This window comes from Hermetia illucens, chromosome 3, assembly GCF_905115235.1.
Source record: "Hermetia illucens chromosome 3, iHerIll2.2.curated.20191125, whole genome shotgun sequence".
Lineage (NCBI taxonomy): Eukaryota > Metazoa > Arthropoda > Insecta > Diptera > Stratiomyidae > Hermetia > Hermetia illucens.
The window spans coordinates 25,234,132-25,252,892 of record NC_051851.1 but is presented as its reverse complement, the minus strand read 5'-3'; the positions used below and the strand labels follow the sequence as shown (position 1 = coordinate 25,252,892).

Genomic DNA, 18,761 nt, shown 5'->3' with positions numbered 1-18,761 from the left:
ATGTTCATAACGAACTCCAGACATCTCGGTTTTGCGCCGAGGTCCACCAAATCGATATCTCTAATAGCTGTCTGGCATCCTGGCAGGGTCTGCGACATCTTATTTTTCTATTATAAATATTGCCTTCCTTGCTGTTAATCTTTGCCTCACTGCGGGGTGCTAGGACCGAAGCTTGGTTAAACCTCTACCAAGTTGAAATGCGCTGTGGTACATTGGGAAGTATAAGATCACGGATATGTTCTACTTAAGGGTAACTCCAGTTGGCATAGTATGATATTAATCTTAGTAGCTGTGGTCTACATTGTGTATTGTGTGTGTTGTTTTTGTTGTGTTCCGTGAGGTCCCTGCAAAATAACGATGCAAAGCGAGATCACATCGATCCGGTTTACGAAGACTCTCGACAGGAACGGAAATGGCTGGTGTTGATTATGATGCCAGCGGTTATCCTCGGTTTCCGTATGATGCTCCAAGTTCCTAATTGGTCGGGATTTATTAGTAAGGACTTTGAAAGCTTGTCGGAAATCCGTGATGATTATGATTTTATCTTATTTTGCGGCGCCTTACAACACTTACACGTCAAAACGTCCGTTTTGACGTGTGCCATCCTTCCCGTAAGGATTTGCTAAAGACAGCAGATAAGGCAATGGAGGGTGACATGGTTGTTTCTGATAAGGGTGTAGAGAGAATGATTGAAAAATTGGTCTCTTGCAGCCAGCAGTGTTTTTTTCAATAGAGGGAGGACGCTCGATAGCTAGAGTAAAGATGGCATGAGTCCGAGTAGGCCTAATGAGGCCAAGACAGCGGTTCAGGGAGGCAATTATGAGGAATTCAATCTTCTTCTCGAGGTTCTTGGAGGTGAAAATTGAATAGGGGCGTAGTTCAGAGCCAGTCTGCAATCCCTCTAAATAATTTGAGGGCCTCTCTCGAATGACGACCCCAGCTGGCCCTTGTAGCGAAAGTGATCTCCCTGACCGCTTTGGGTTTGATTTACATGGAATCAATATGCTCCATCACTGAGAGAGAGGCCATGATAGTTCTTTCCAAAGCGTGATGGATTTCTTATGTTCAAAGGAGATCTTATTGATGTTCAGTCTAAAAACATCCTTGTGAATACGGGTAAAAGGGCAATTGTGCAGAATTTTTCAAGGTTTAACGACAATTTGAGGGAGCTAAATTGGTTGACGAAGAGTCGGCCTGCTGAAGGAGGGTATCTTTAGCTTCCTTTGTAGAATCGTGGTTATGATGAGAAAGTCATCCGCATGTTGAAAAATTTCCGCTTTATTGAAGCATTTCTTGTGAAGTGAGCCAGTGTAAATATTCAAGACTACCGGGCTTAGCACGCGCCCTTAGAGAATGCCATTGCCTACTGAAATCTGATGGCTAAGCATTTTCATGTTCAAAGGATTATGTGAGGAGGGAGTCCCATATTGGCCATCAGAAGGGGCAGGTCCACTCTTCCATAGGCCTTGCAAATTGTCCAACAAGGACATGCTTTTTATGACTTCTCTCAATGAAGATGTGTAGAAGCAGCAGGAGGTAGACCTATACCTTCCGTAGGCGAAACAGTGTCCTGGAGACAGTGGAGGTTCTTCAGAGACTGGGTGAGCCAGGATTTTACCATAGAGTTTGTTAATTTGGAGAAGGAGAGACATCGGCCTGAAGCTGTTTAGATCATGTTGAACTTTTCCCTTCTTGATGATTGGGATCAGTTTGACCTCACGCTAGTCCTAAGGTCAGCCATTGAACGTAAGTGCAGATGATTCCGTCTGTGCCCTGTGTCTGAGGTTGAGAGGCGAAAGGAATTGGCTGGATTAGGGGAAAGATAATGGTTTTTCACAAAGCCCTGAAAATGGTGGCACCGTATGTCATTCCAAGCATCCAGGTGTTCATAATAGTTCTGAAGAGATTTGAGCCGGTTAACCTGATTCCGAAATTCTTTTGAAGATTTACGGTCGGAAATGTTCATATATGTATTGCCCGAAGAATTCCTTTCAGTCTCCCTCACGATTCGAAAGCAATTTTTTCCTGTCTCTATGAAGATTGAGAAACTATTGTGATTCGCCAACCTTCCAAAATTCTTGAAGACCAGCTTCTTGGTCCGGAAGAGGAGTTTTAGCTCTGTGCACCACTAGTGTTTCCAGACAGATCCTCTGCCATTTAATTTGAAAGTCGATAAAGAATTTAGGTTTTTATTGTTTCAACTATATGATGGACACCGAAGCGGTGGAGATGGAGGTGGTTGTGCCTGATTTTGGACGCACTGTTTTGGGTAACCTTGTTACTTTGGATGAGGATTGGCTGGTGGCGGCTGTTAGAAATTGCTTCCTCAAAAGTACTCCATAGCTGTTTCGTAGAGTCTGAATTGGACAGGATGATGTCGGGAGCAGAGTCAGTAGGATTTGGCCCATCGAGGAACTTAAAATATGTGGGTTTGCCGTTAATAGCAGAAGGAAAATGGAGCTGCTGACAATTTCCTCGAAGGCTCGACCCTTGGTGGGAGTGAAGAAATCAGCGGAGAAATTAGAGAGGCTATGAAGCAATGCATGCATAGGAATGAGAGCACAAGATAGATTGGAGTGCCTCACTGCTGTTGGGAAACCAGAAGGCGAACTCTTTTACTTCATCCTGGTATAGTTATGCCAGTTGATACTGAGTTCAGGCTTACTATCTAGAGGACCTACTTGACCATGTACTGTCATTAGAGTAGATTATTCTAAAGTTTGAAAGCAAATCTTCATTTTGATCCCTGGACCGCTAGAAATACTTTATCTATCGGCCTCATATATCTACAGCTCCAATTCCATGACCCTCCTCAATCTCAATCTCATACGCCAAACTGATCAATTATCTTTGGTCAATTTATCACGAATTCATTCCCACTTACAACATGCAGTTCATTAGCTTCCATTAACCATTCATTGTCCAACTAAATTTCTTTCTAATATCTGAAACGAGTATCTACAAATCCTGTTGAATTCACATTAGCCAATCATGAAATCTCATCATTTAGTCTTAAATCAACGATTTACTTCGTCCATTAATACGATAATCCAAATGTGCGAGCATTTGACGGTGAAAGCATAAGAAATTGACCAACTTCAGATCCTACTACTACTTCTTGTTTATTAGATGGACTCAGCATCTTAATCGTTATCCCCAATTTATTTTGCTTTCATTTTTACAACTAACTAAGAAGATATCAGTTACCCGCGTCGTCGGCACACAAAGAAGCTTAAAAGAGTTCATTCCAGAATGGTTTGGTCAAAAGCAAAGCAAAAGATTTTTGCACCACGATAAAGTCTTCCCATTTATCTAACTTCATTGGCCACATTATCCGCTAATATGTCTCCAAAGTCCCAGAAAGACGAGATCATCTCAATTGTCCCGGAATCAAGTAGAAAGTAGTGGAATTAAGTGGCAATCATTTTCATCATTAGGCAGCGAGGAATAATGGGAGACCATGTGCACAATATCTCTTTTTGCGATGATTATTGCTGTTTATTTGTTGCTGATTTTGAGGGATTGATAAGATGGTTGTAGCTGAATGGGTCGGTACCGGGGCCAGGATGCTTTCAATGTGATGTGCAGTTATTTACAATTTATTTTGCATACAGATCGCATTACCTCTTCGTACACCTATTGTACCGGGTCTGAGGTCGGGAAACATGTTTGCGTTCATAATTTTCAAAACAAGTTCTTGTAGATGGCCGAGAGATGGTTAAATTATGATCAAGATGTTATATTAATGGACAGCTATTAGATACATATTTCAAAGGCGAAGGTAAGTGTTTTCCCGATGTGGTTGTAGATGGTGCAGCGAAGAGGTGAGGGTTAGACAGGACCGTTCTTATTTAGAGCTTGGATAGGAAGTGGGAATTGAGGGGGCATCTACGTTGTTGCTGAACAATGGAGAAAGTAGACCATAGTTAGAAATTGATCCCTTGCAAGTCGATATTGAAATCCCGATTAGAGCTCTTCAGAGGGACGGAAAGCCGAGTTTGGTTATCACGTCCCTTATTTACTGGAAGGAAGTTTTCGTGAACTATTCATACTCCCCCCTTAACAATAAGGTTCGAATCTCTCTAGTCGACTATTCTTATCTAAGAACCCGAATTTCGTCCAAGACAAAAGTACCTTCAAAAAGATCCTCTTCTAGATTTCCGCAGGTCATCCTCGCTCTACGCCTGCACGGCAATGTCTGTTAGAACCATTTGAAAGACAGTTGAAATGTTTGAAATGCACCCAAACAAAACAAGATGAGAACAAAAACGGTCAAATGAAAGTAGGAAGCGAAAAAGTTGATGCGAGATACCATTTGAGGTGATTAACAAATACTATTGTTTAGCTCCTTTGACATGTTACGGACAGAGAACGGTCTGCCATGCAGACCCAGCGACCGGTAGCGTGGATTGTTGCAGATGAATAGCCAAGAGCAGAAGCATCACATTAGAATGAGATACGAATGTATCTAAGTACGCTGAAGGGTCTTTAAAAGATAAGTTACATTCTTTATGATGTCAAAGCGAATGGTATTCAGTCAGCCTCGCGATTCCTCATTACTTGCGGAAAATCTCAACAACTGAATGGTTTTAAAAAAAAGAGGCACAGACACGAACAGACTCCACATAATCACCGTTTTAAAGTTCTAATAACCTATTTGTGTTACTAAGTATCCAAGTAGCTCTTCCAACAGTACCACTGACTGACACATTATTTAGCGCTGCATGTTACATATGTTGCATGCCTTTCTTGTCGTTGTCGTCGGTCTCCGTCATCGTCTTCAACGTGGAATACATAAATATCACGGAGAAGGTCTTCTTCTCATTCTTTCAAGCCAAATGAAACACCAAATGAAAGAAAGTCTCTAATGATGATGTTGGTAACCGCGCGCGCGCGCAACATATTACGGGCACAGGACAAACTGAAAAAGGTTTCCAAGACCCCAGAGTCGTCCCGCCAGTCACATATTTAAAATGGTCTATCGAATCTCCCGACAACAGATTGCTAGCTTCAACAGCATCTTCCAACGAATAAGATGAATAGTAATTGTCTTCATTTAGGAATATTCAAATTCAGTGTAATACAAGGTCTTCATCTTCTTCCTGATGAGAAACAGTTAGAGATGCATATATGCGATTGCAATCTTGAAAAGAAGGTACATTGTTTGATCAGCTACTCACCAAATGCCATTTTCAAGGAATAATGGTGGTAGCGTTGCTTTTAAGGCGATTAGGACCTTATTTGGTTGGATTGAAATTTTCCGAGGTAGCTGTTTTTTGTAATAATCAAGAATCTGGGTCAGATTTGTTTTTGAATTGCACGGGAATTTATTTTACTGTGAAATTAGACGATGATCGTAAGGGATCTTAGGCAATCAGCGGTAGAATGATTGAGATTTCGCGAGCGTATATGTAAATCTAAGGCGGTTAGCACGAGACATAGTTTCTGATTGGCAGATACTGTGCGTGCTTGGCTTTCGATTTGCATAGTAATGAATGGATGCCAACTCCAGAACAGTTCGTGATTTCTAATTCAGATTTCGTATACAGCGGACCTCACTGTTTGATTCAATGTTATTTCGAATGAATAAAAAATTCCCGAAGAGTCACTAGAGGGAGCAAAGGATATAACATAGGCTAAAGCTTTTAACTTTGCATTGAAAAGGATCAACGGATCAACCCATCGCCATCGCTCCATCAAACGTGAGGTATGTCAAGCCTTCTTTTTCTATAATATCTGTAACTTCCCGGGCTCCCGGATCATCAATCCACTGCGTCCTATGGAGCCGGATTTTATCCAAGATCAGACAGTCGCTCATAAATTTCGTTGTTGAATCGTCCATCACCCTGTAGGAGACCAGCAATTCTTCTTCTTGCCAATTTTTCTTGCTAAGAGCCCAAATCTCCGGGGAGTGCAATAAAAGGTTGTCTAACAAAAATTCCCGATTGCCGTTGGCAAATTAAAAAGATTGACAACTTAGAAATGTGAGAGAGAAGAGAAGTTTTTTTGAACAGTATTTCTCTCGCAGAACTCATTCAAACCAAAAAAGTCTTTCCGTCTGTCAGTCTGTCTGTCACAAGTATTTTTCTCAGAAATGGTTAGAACCACTGGCACCAATTTTGCCGCCAAGGTGGGAATTGTATCATTCTACGTCGAATGTAGGGGGTGGGGGGGGGGGGGGGGGCGTTTCTTTCAACAAATGTAGTCATGTGGGGTGTTAGATAAAAGGTCTCGATTAAGCCGGTCTTAGTTTTAACGTTTGTTGGAAAGGTGGGGTGTGCAGGGGATCGAAAGTGATCATTTCTTTATGGGATTCATTATCAGAAACTACCTAACCAAAAAAATCTGAAAAAAACCAGGAGGCTACCACTATATGGTGCCAAGGCTCCGAAATACCCTCCATACCGATATCTGTTCAAGTAAAGTTAATAATATTTTTAGTAATTGACTGCAACCCCCCTCCCCCCACACCGAAATTTTGCACCAATGGTGGCTAAGAGCATGATCCTCTCAGGTTTCGTGGAAATCGCACTATTGTTAACCAAGTTATAATTGGTCAAAGTTGTCGCTTCTGTGCAAATTCACAACCTCGAATGTCAGTATCAACTGAAAGGGGGTATTTTTACATAATATATCCATATATTACGTGCTAGGTACTAAAGGGACAAATGTCCACTCAAATGTGTTTATAAAAGAAATACATGAAACATTTCATACCTGAAGCGTCCAGCTTCCGGCTTCCCGACTTCTTTTTCTCTCATTGTTATTAACTTTTTAACTCATTGAGAAGATTTTTTAAATTATCTAATGTATCCCAGGAGAATGAGGAGAACCACATGAAGCTGCAATCTTCAAAGTCACGATCATGCTGAAAGTTACTTTTGGAACAGCAAGAATATTCTTAGGCGGCCAAAAAACTATATATAGGTCCTCGTCCTATTTAAGTTGTTGCGTAGGTCACCTTTATATGGTTGCTATAGACCTCTGTGTGGGGCATACCATGTTAATCACACCCACGCGTCATTGCTGCCGGTTGTTGCATTGGGGAGACCGAAGTTGGGTGCTTGCTAGTACCAAAGCTTATCTGTATCTGGATTTGTTGAGGGCACAACGAAACAACCCATCAACCATTTCATTTTTTTAAGTATTTCAATTTTGGAACGTAACATAGAAGAATGAATTTTCCAATGTTAATGCCTAAGACTCTGTAAAAACATCTTTTCATCAACTTGGAAAATAGACTTTCTGCTACTGAAGTAACCAAGAAGCGGGTGCTATACCTTGAAAGTTCAAGGCTTACAGCTTTTGTCTTCTCCATCAAGACTTGAAATAAAAATGTCAAACTCTGCCCTAAAAATGATCGAATGTGAGATAGGCGCTTCTAGTCTCTGGTTGACGAACTACAGGCAGATCCGTGAAATTTTGAAAAACTCGATGGAAATTCTAATGCCAATGGTTGAGAGATTCCTAAGAAGCTTAACATCGATGCAAAACCGTTTAGGTGCCGAATGAACCAATTGAAAAAGAATCTACTTGGCCGAATCTGACCCTGCATTTAACCACTGAAAAAATAAATTGTCACTGAAGAGGGAAACTGAATCATGATATGACGAGATCCAGCAAAATTTGACGCAGAAAAAGCGATATGGAACTCTAGAAACGGTCACAAAGCACAGATTGAAAAATAAGAAGGTGGTGCTCTGTTCTTTGAGGGCTCAAAAGGGAAGCATTCAGTTCCCTTAGCCAGAAAGGCTTTAAAATTAGCGAAATCTCGGATCGGCATCACCCTATCAAATAATGTGGGATCAGAAGCATCGTTGCTGGTTTAAAAATTGCTGAAAACTTTTGAGGTTCTGATTGAGCTACAGTGTATGCTTGACAGTGGTCTATCTGATGCCTACATCTGAAGATGATATAGCGTTACATTGGGCCTCCTGTCGGTACGGCCTCTAGTACACAAGAATACAGAAGTGTGAAATAGACCTGGTGTCTATGCTCAAAAGCTAACTTGTCAAACTACGGGCGACTTTATCTTATGTTTGATGAGGCGACCAAAAAGAGATTCAATTCCCTGCGCATTGTTCGACATTTTATGGTGGAGAAAAATCATTGCGCATGTTCGAACGTCGACGATAATTGTCATAGGAAAATTCAGCGTGCATTGGTTTGCGAGCACATGGTGGCATGTGGCATTGCAGATCTGTTTATGGTTTGTCACATGGAATGGGAAGACACACGTAAGAAGGCGGTCTAAGCGCCATCAACACACGGGCCACGGACTAACTAGTTAGCTTGTCCCTACCCCATAGATACACAATAACTTTCTGTGCCCCTTTGCCGCTGGATTTGCTCCTCCAGTCCTCTTGGGCGGAACTAACTCAAAACATAGCTTCGTCTTTTAAAAACGAAGCTACGTGCCCACGTCTTCATTTCATACCTCTAAAATGCAGAAGATTATGAAGTTCACTTACCAAGCGTTTTTTAAGATTGTGTATAATCCAATGTAAGTTGCTTCCATGTAAACTCTCTCAACAAAAGAACAAAGATGGACGTATCTCTTTGACAACCTCGATCGCAGAAAATCTGTTGACACATAGGTATATAAATCGAGCAATTAGATCTAGTTCTAGTTCTCACTCTGGCTGTATTAGGCCCCTTGAATTGTCCCCAGGTATGTCTATTCGGAGAGTTTCTTGTCTGCCAACGCTTTCTCCACAAATTTCGTCAGCTGTAGGAGCAACATAAATTCTAAGATTTAGAGCTTTTCATGGACCAAAATTTGCAAAACAGAAGAAGGCTTTTGTAAGGTAAGTTTAATGGCAGTAATAGCTTTAAGGACTATGTGTTAAAATATTGTCCAAACTTGCGATCTCTTTGTTATTATTCGCTCATAAATCTCAAGCTAGTTTCACAAAATATTGCGCTTTTGTGTCAGATATTTTGAATAACCGTGTTTTGTACTTATTTGCTGCGCTGTGGTTGTCCAGGTTGAAGGTTCGCTTGGTTTGATCATGTCCTTGATTTGAAATCCGTTTTGAGGGACAACCTAAAAAGGAGCTATGAACTTGTTGAATAGCTTAGTAATAACTTCCTGTACCATTGGGTAGTGTTGGTTTTATTTGCCCTAAAATCCTAACGTGGATTATTTTGGTCCCATCAGAAAATTATAGCCTAACACACTTGCTGACTCGGTGTCATATTTCATACTATAATACCTAGCGAATCCCGATTTCGTTGAGAGAAAATCTTTGTTTTACGTAATGGTGGCTTTAGCCAGGTCGTGATATTAGTTAAATCTCAATTGGCACTACTATGGAGAATCAGAGTTATACATGCCATCTAGTTCCATCTTGAAATGAGGGATATGCATGAATAGTCCATCCTTTTACTTTTCTGTTTCTAGAATAAGTACACCTGGACCCTTTTCTTCGTACAAGGATGTGGTTCCATCTTTCAGCCGCCCTCCGAATCAAAAAAAGTCATCGCCATGTAGTCGCATTTTCTTTATAAAGTCGCTATTATCTCAATATTTAAAGTTTCGATGAATTTGTGATGTTAGTTTAGGATTCACTAGTGGATGCTCTGGCAGACAGGCGCTTAAACTTGGGAAGCAACGAACTGTGATAGCCCCATTATCTTTTTAAAGGAGGCCACTGGACCCCACAGAATTTTTTGACCGTTGCCCTTTAAATCTTCGAATAAGGAGTATTCCTCATTTGTTTCCAGGAGTGAAATTTTTATTGGACACTTTATGAATCCCCTATTTCGTACTTAACATTCGTTTATTCATTGACACTTACCTAAGTAAAAACTGTTTCAATCTGAAAAAAAATAAAAAGGAGATATTAAAATTTTGGAAGAAATATGTCAAAAGTTTTAAAATCGAAAGCGAGTAATAATCCAAAGGCATGTCCATTACATACTGCCAAATTTTTATTCAGGAAATTTTGTCAGACCTCCATATTGCTTCCCAACCATACACAGGTTAAAAAGTCAAAATAAAGATCTTTAATATTTCGTCATGCCACTATGAAATTTTTCTTTTCCCAGCCTGTCCACCTTGACCCAGGCCTGACTCTTTCACTAGTCCAAAGTCTTATTATTCGTCCCACAAGACACATGGCTCTATGCCAATGGAAGGGTACTACGGTACTACGGTCACGATTGGCTTCCGCGAATTTCCATCACAGGCGGAAACATCCGTGCAGTTAGGGAACTTTTCGAGGAAGACCAGCGCGTCACCGTTGACAAAATTACTCCTTCGGTAGGTCTAAACCCATGGTTTAGTGTAGTGTAGAATCCATCATCAGAAAGGCACTTGTATTCTAAATGATATCAAAACGATGGATTCCTTGGCTTCTTTGGAAATTTGCTAGAGGTTATTGGCCCATTATGTTAAAAAGAAGAAGGTTTTCTGAATTGATTTTTCTTCGAATATCAGTGCCAACATTAACAGCCGAACCACATTAGCATCCGTTCCTTCTTTTTGTTCCAAACTTCTTAAACAGAATACAGGGTGCATTCATCAATTCTTTTTCTTCTTATTATTCAACCTTTATCCCGTTTAGTATAGGAACCGACTCCTCTGGATAAGGTTTGCCAATTTACTTGAGGATAAGCCAGGTCTGAAGATGAGCAATTTCTAGGTCAGTTTTGAGGGTGTCAAGCTGTAGCAACCTTCAGTGCATTTAGAGTCGCTTTCCAACGCATTGGATGCAAAGCCTAATTCCAGTCAGCGGGGTTATGTTAAACCATGCTAATGATTTTATTGAGGAACATCTGTGCGTTGCAACACTTTTAGAACACCTGGGCTAGATGGAAGTGATGTTTGAAATTCAGACCGGCTTAAACAGTGTGTCAGTACCTTTGATTTCACGAAACTGAGACAATATAGTGATTTTATTCGGAAAATACCATATTTCGGGAACCAGTTGTTCCCTTCTTCCGTGTTGTTTCTTCTGTCGTGGGTGATTCAGCGGATGATCGAATAACGATATTCAAAAAAAGTTCTGCGTCAAATCAGGCAAAACCAATACGGATATAAAGCGGTTTATGCAGCAAATCTGTAAAGATTCTGCTTTATTGTCTTGGCAATTAATATTGGGATGTCTAAGGTATTCGCGCTATGGACGAACATTAGTCATCATCATCATCAACGGCGCAACAACCGGTATCCGGTCTAGGCCTTCCTTAATTAGGAACTCCAGACATCCCGGTCTTGCACCGAGGTCCACCAATTCGATATCTCTAAAAGCTGTCTGGCGTCCTGACCTACGCCATCGCTCCATCTTAGACATGGTCTGCCTCGTCTTCTTTTTCTACCATAGATATTGCCCTTATAGACTTTCCGGGTGGTATCATCCTCATCCGTATGGATTAAGTGACCCGCCCGCCGTAACCTATTGAGCCGGATTTTATCCACAACCGGACGGTCATGGTATCGCTCATAGATTTCGTCGTTATGTAGGCTACGGAATCGTCCATTTTCATGTAGGGGCCAAAAATTCTTCGGAGGATTCTTCTCTCGAACGCGGCCAAGAGTTCGCAATTCTTCTTGCTAAGAACCCAAGTCTCCGGGGAATACATGAGGACTGGCAAGATCATAGTCTAGTACAGTAAGAGCTTTGACCCTATGGTGAGACGTTTCGAGCGGAAGAGTTTTTGTAAACTGAAATAGGCTCTGTTGGCTGACAACAACCGTGCACTGATTTCATCATCGTAGCTGTTATCGGTTGTGATTTTCGACCCTAGATAAGAGAAATTATCAACGGTCTCAAAGTTCTTCCCATGATGTCGATATCGTCAGCATAGGCCAGTAGAAAATTAGTCAATCGATGAAATTGTGACTTTTGGGCGTGATTTTTTAAATTCGGAGCGTCTATAGAAGGCCACGATCACATCATTTAACCTTCAAGTAGTCATTTGACACAACATCAAAGTAGTCAGCTTCAATATGCGAAAAGGGTGCACCTAGATAGCCGGCAAAGTACTGATAGGTACGAAAAAGGCCAATCGAATGACTATCGCGAATACACCTTCCGAACATTTCCAAATAGTACGTCATTTTTGAGAAACTAAAGAAACAAAATTTAGTTATCTGAGTGTCCTACAAACAAAAGAAAGCTGATTATTTGCTTCGATCCAAAAGTGTGGTGTATAAGAATTTTTTAGCTGCAGGGTAGATCTTCAACGCTGCGTATTATGCGGATGCTTTCACAAAAATAGAATAGAATAGAATAAGCTTCCTTTCCGTACTAGACTAGATTACCCTCTATCCTGACATCCCCACTCAAGCTAGCTTGCAGTTCCGACCTAACTTCGGCAAATGTTTTGTTTTCATTTTCAAGCGTTAATATCACCTTCAAAATACATTGTTTTGACAATTTGAGGTGATCCAATACACTAGGGCGACCGTTCTGGATTAGGTTTCCGCCGGGACCGTCCGCGCCGTTCCTGTGTTTGAGAAATCCGCTTATGCATTGAGAGTGTTTTCATACGAAAGGTTAAGACCAGTTTAGTCTTTTAAATGTTGACTAACTGACAAAGAGTTTTTTAGACAAACTTTTCGCGAGGCGTCAAATATAGTTATTTGAGTCCATGTAAAGATAAAGCGCCAAATGAGAGGCAAATGTGAGCAATTTGAAATAATGAAAAAATACAAATAGTCTTTTTCGATGTTAAAACTGTGGACCTCACGAGGTTTGCCACCCTATAACTGACCGTCAATTCCGCCTGCTAAATGCCTAGGTTTTTCATCATGACAACGTGTCCAGCCAGATTTCTCCTGTGCCCATAAGTTCCTGATGAAGCTTAATTTGACAATGTGTTCTCAGTGCCCTTACAGTCCCGATTTAAATTCATTAGGAGGCTTTTTGTTTCTGGTTATTTAAGCTAAGGACATCCTCCAAGTGCACAATTTCGATTACATCTAAGTTGCCGTGACGATTGCTCAGCAAGGCGTTCCCATCAAAACCCGCAGAGGGCTTTAGTAATGTATGGTAATCGCTGCAAAGGATGCATAGATGCTCCGAGGAGAGCGCTTTTAACTATTTCTCCAGCATGGGTAGTACGTTTTCACTTCGGTATTGGAGTTACTAATTGCAGGTTTTATAGAATAATAAGCCCCATTTAGTTTAGTTTGGTCAGTCCCAGTGTTTATAAATGTAATTGAGGTTGTGATGTGAGTCTATGGTCCCATTTCTTCTTTAATCTTGAGCATGTTCGATAAAGGGTTCGATTCGTATAGATTTGCCAGACTCTCAAATCGCCATCTAGCGTATAAAATCATTGTTTTTTCCGCCGGCTTTTTGGTCGTTTACCACCGATTTCGATATTCAGGTCCGTAAGTTCAGTGCGTTACATGACGATACCATCGAAAACGCAATTTTTCTATTCCATGTCGATCACGGATGGTCTAATTTCTGACGTCGTCATATCATGTTTATTCAACGCCGCATTTTTGCCTCAATTACCGCGGGGCGGCGTTCATTGCCTATGGTAGGCGTGCAGTACCATTTCCGTGATGGTAGCCATAATTTTCTTTATCGTACAAATTAGTTTATCAATTGTAGTGGATAATCTACGAAAATTGAGGCAACACTTCCCTTTCTGTCATCCGGATTCATCAGATACTGGCTCAGATATGGGAGTAGTTGAGGCTTCTTTCTTTGCAAATATCTAGGACCTATTTTGGGTCTAACAAAAAACTTCTTTTTGGATAAAGAATAATGTCGTTCGTATCTTCCGCTAACATTCCATCTGTAGATGCTCAGCTGATAAAATAAGTCCTTCACACATTCCCAAGCTTTCTTGCTACCAGAAACTGCCCATTGACAAGCAACATCGATCAACCAAAGACCCCTCAAAGCGAAAACTTGTGACTATCCGCAGAACAAGCTTAACAACATCACAACTAGCCATTTACAAACGAGGAAGTATCCATTTCATGTTATTTCCTATACATTATCAATTTAAACATAGAATAATAAACTTAAGCAGCATCCAAACAGCCACAACAGCATCTTCCACTACCGAACAATATGGATAGATGCATCGACGCTAGAATCTTCATCCTACGCTCCATTCTAAATTTATTCTATTTCACTTGGACTACACTTGAAGGGGAGAGCAGCACTAGATATTCTAAATGAGATTGTAACAGAAAACAGGTAACCACTACAAGTATCACTGCTCAAGGTACAAATCTCTCCTGCAGCTCAGACCCCGACAAGGTTTCGAGTGTGGAATTTCATTTGAAGACAGAATCCAAGACAATTTTGCAAACGAATGCAAATTAACCATTTCGATATAAAACACTGATTGACAATTTTCACTGTACAATTCCGAAGGGAGCTCTGGAGTGAGAGAGGGTTGCAAAAAAAGGAGGAAATTGCCAGTGAAAAAGCAAAGCAGCCACGGAATGAGATGAAGACTTGCTCGTTTACCCTATACGGATTAAAAGATAGGAGTGCAATGGACCTACTACCAACTCGCTACTCTCGACAGACAGACAGACATGCTTCCTAGAAATATGTTCCTGAGCAAATGTTTTATTTTATAGAGTTTAGAAACGTACAAATTTCCTTAGATACATTGACTATAATTAGATTTTTGTTTACGTGCAGATAGCGAGTAGGTAGATACATTCTTGGACGGCAACAAGTTGGCGGTGGTACCAGAGCGAGCCTAAGATGGCCTCTTCCTGCATAATTCTAATATGCGTATGTAGAATGGAACTGGAAATGGTCACCATCCACGGACAGACGACTACAGTGTTTGTGGTGGAGAGAGGTCAATCATGTCCCGCTTCCTGCAAGTCAAGGCTGAATTGTCGCAAAAGAGCGCAAGTCTTCGATGCCATCAAACTTTATGTAATAAGCCGTTCCTCGAGATTCACCGGAGATAGATGATAGTCAAGAGCTGCGTAGTTAGTTAGTTAAGCCACTCCAGCTACTAGTTAGCGATTTATTATTTTTATTGTCGCTCGGGGAAACATAAAGATTGATGACCGTAGTAGATTTTGTTAAATAGATGAGACCGAAGCGCTTGTTTGCGCTGCTTGGATTTCGTGCCCTTGAGGAGGAGTTTGCGTAACATTTCCTATTGTTTCAGGGGAGAATCTACGCCGGCAATCGAAGGGATCTCATGCATTCAGTTGCAAATATGGCAGTATATCAACATGAAAATGATTCGGTTGTGATCCTAATTGGTTCGGGGGCATTGACAGACAAATCGATAAAGTATTATGATATTCTGGGTTTGTATCGCTAATGAAGGTAGTGCTGGTTTTGGGCATTGTTCTGAGTTGATTGTCTTGTTTAGCGGGGTGACGTGCTGTGTGGCTCAAGATGTGTGATACGACCGAGCGCATTGTAGTACAGGACGCTGACCCAACCAGGTTCAGGTGCTTTATTAGAGGCGTTGAATTGTCTGTTTATTGACCCGCAAATTTTCATTCATTTTAACACCGGGGCACAATGTCAGTAATACAAAGCGTCTTGAATACAGTTTCAGGGCAGAATAAATGATTCTATGTATCACAAACCAGCTTGCAGTCTGCCCCGTTCTTTTCATATCTAGTTAAAGCCAGCATGAGCCAATAGCTACTTTCTGCAGGCAAATTAAAAGCCAATATGAAATAAGTAAGAGTGGTCAGGTTTACAATTCAACACTGCGAGGTTCAACCTGTGCCCCGTACATGCACCGTTCTGCCCATGTTACGCATGCTGCTTCTCAGGTCAACGAGCTCTAATCACCATTAGATATTCATTCCTCAAAGCAAACTGAACACACTTCATTTGTGTTCGATAATACAAGCACTTTCGGCGCTTCCATTCACCCAACATGACCAACAATAACCAAACAAGATCCCGGTAATTCTTCAAACGGAGAAATGTCCAACGACCTTTCTTGCAATGACGTCAAAAAAGAAATTGCTGGAGTGTGGCATATTGTCAGAAATTCGCGCAGTCATACCCTCACCTGTGAGGTTTCGCCACATCTTATGTACACACGCTAACGAGATTTCTAACAATTGTAACAGAGTAAAGAGTGTTTCAGGTTTTTTATTTAACAAACCGATTAAGATCAATGAATCAGTTTTTTGTCCCTGCCATGTAAACACGCTTAGTCTAATTGAACTTGGCTGATGGAGACCAGGTTAGCCTCTGCCTTGTATGCGAATTCAAAGAATTCATACGGGAATGAGTTTGCAGAAATTTAGTTCAATCGCAGTAATAAGCCTTATAAGACCTTTGCCGCTACAAGGTCCCAGGAAATTTTATGCAAATCATCCAGAAGACTAAACTATGCTTGCGTCATACGTTATCCTAGGGAAAGGTGCAACAAAAATGGAAATAAGTAAGCTTTTTCTATGATTAGATACAAAAGATACTTTTCCCTAATTTTTTGACCCGCGACTCTAGTGTATTCAGCTCTGAACCCTTCTGAAAAAAGATGATTTTGTCAATCACCCACAAGCTGATCGGTCTCCAAACCCATTATTCTACTCAAAAACAAATCTCCCAAAACTTTTTTTTAAACTCCAACCTCCAAATCCCCCCAAGAAAATGTATCTATTACGGTATTGTGGTTATTAAACCGTGGAGATGATTATTTTTTCATTTCACTCAGGTGATGTGTTTATATTGGTCCAAATACAGTAATAAACTTTGAAAAGTATCTAAGAACGGTACCCGCGATCAGAATCTGTTTGAGGCTTTAAAATAATAATTCCAATTCCAAGACCACTATCAAAAACGGTCTTTGATTTTGCATTTGTGTACTTTCCTCGAGAATCCAGAACAGTTTAGATTTCTGCTAGAATGAATTGATTTCTAAAGAATTATGCAAAGAAGAATTGTAAATTTAATGATTAATAACAAAAAATATTTTTATTGAAGCAACCCGATTACCATTAGACAACATTAGATTGACCACGACAAAAAATAAGATACAAAATTAATTATGGACATGTTTGCGGGATTTATTCCATGCGCTTCTAGCGATAAGTTTAATAATGGGCTGAAAGATGAAAGATGCAGACGAGAAACTGTAGTTGGACATAAAATGCAAATTTGTTTACAAGAGAGGTGGAGCTGTGAACTTTCAGATACTTGATGCCGGGGTTTATGTTTTGTCAATAAAATTAAGATTCCATATTTTGATTGTGTTTTCTTGTAGATTTTAATCCGCTCATGTTGGGGTTTAGTGCTCATAAGCTATTCATTGCAAGCAATTGGGAAGAATTTGCATTTATTGAGGAAGTTTTTAGGATGATCAGGGTTTCTAGGAAATTTATGAGAAGTTATTCTTGGATTTTAGAGATAGTTGGAGTATGGAGCCTAGTCAGATTTTTCTGGAGAGTTGATTGCGCTTTAGATTGCTCAATTTATTTTATTGTTTGCAATAAAATGAATTGCGGTCAACCTATATAAATATTGAACAAAGAACCAAATTTATGATGTATCTACAGAGGCAGCGAGTGGAGGCTTTGATTGGGATTCAAGGGCTTCTAGATTCCGATTATGGGAGATATCTGTTACTGAACGCAAATCGAAGGAGTCATAAATGAAACGACGCTAGTGAAAACATTAATTGCGATACGCTTTTATATTTAACAGAAATAGAGCAAATTTATTTGCTTAGGGTCCAGTAAAACGGAATGATTTTGAAGGCAGAAATAAAATTTAAGTCGACTCTTGAACTTTTCTGAGTATCCACGTAAGAGATCAATTGACCCCATGCATATCTGATGATTTCATAAGAGACTTCCCACAAAATTTTTCACGAAAGATAACTTCCGAACGGGTAAAGGTTCAATTTTCAATCTCATCTCCGGTGGTGCTCGGAGGTGGCGGTGAAGAAGACAGGGCAGCAACCCTGTCGGCCAAACCAGAACCAATGGTCGAGGAGAACCTCCATAGTGGTGGCACCGGGGAACGCTGTATTCACTTTGGTCTGGTGGCCATGATTGGTGAATGCTCCAAAGGCTTATTAGGGCGATCAGACCCGAGTCTGTACCGGGACTCATCTGAAGTGGCTTCGGTCACGAAATCTTATCCGATATACATACTGGTACCATAGGAACCGGGATAGCTCCTGAATTCACATGTCTCAGGAGAATTCATATCTCATGTGCATTCAGCTAGGTTGTTGCGGTTGGCCGCCTAGTGGCAGCTTCATGGAGTTTGTGGTTATGCTCAAGCGAACGGAGACCTTCGGGCCTCAAACAGTGTTTGGTTTTATCACGGGTGCCTTACTCCAAAGTTCGGTAGAGATTTAGGTAGGTCTTGCATCCACCAGCATGAATAACCTGAGCCGTGTATTCAGAATTGACTGATAGCGTTTTGTTTGTCTTAGCGGGGCTCTGATGGTGGTCACAAAATCAGTCCGTGTCTTAAGAAGACCGTGGGGTCAAGTCAATATGACAAGTACTCACGTAAATCTACAGAAAAATTACCCCATCTCCAGAAAGTGATGAAAAATCGGCGGTTATCCCCCTTAAAAAGTAATTACGTTTTTAAGCGAGTTTTTTTATATCTCCACGGTGCATTTTCAGCTCTACTCTGGTGGCATATGAAAGATAAAGATGAGAAAAATGAACTTCTTTCTCTCTCTCCTCAGAGAATTGCAGAGGCCATCCTCCCTTTGAAAGTTATAGCCTCTCAGGGTGAGGTTGTTTTTGTGTAAACCATTGGATTTCACTTTGAACCCCATACCCACGAAGAATAAATGAAGTTTAGAATGCGAAATGGGATATT

General features: G+C 40.7%; 2 protein-coding genes across 6 annotated transcripts in view; one reads left to right on the top strand and one right to left on the bottom strand.

Moving 5' to 3' along the window:
- The window catches only part of LOC119650660 (autophagy-related protein 16), a 440,786-nt gene that overhangs the window by 150,317 nt on the left and 271,708 nt on the right, over positions 1 to 18,761 (top strand). The window lies entirely within an intron of this gene.
- Positions 1 to 18,761, bottom strand: part of LOC119650659 — a 220,773-nt gene that overhangs the window by 105,619 nt on the left and 96,393 nt on the right. The window contains exon 3 of the mRNA XM_038053594.1: positions 9,801 to 9,821. The gene's annotated coding sequence lies outside the window, so the exon portion shown is untranslated. The remainder of the gene's footprint in view (positions 1 to 9,800; positions 9,822 to 18,761) is intronic.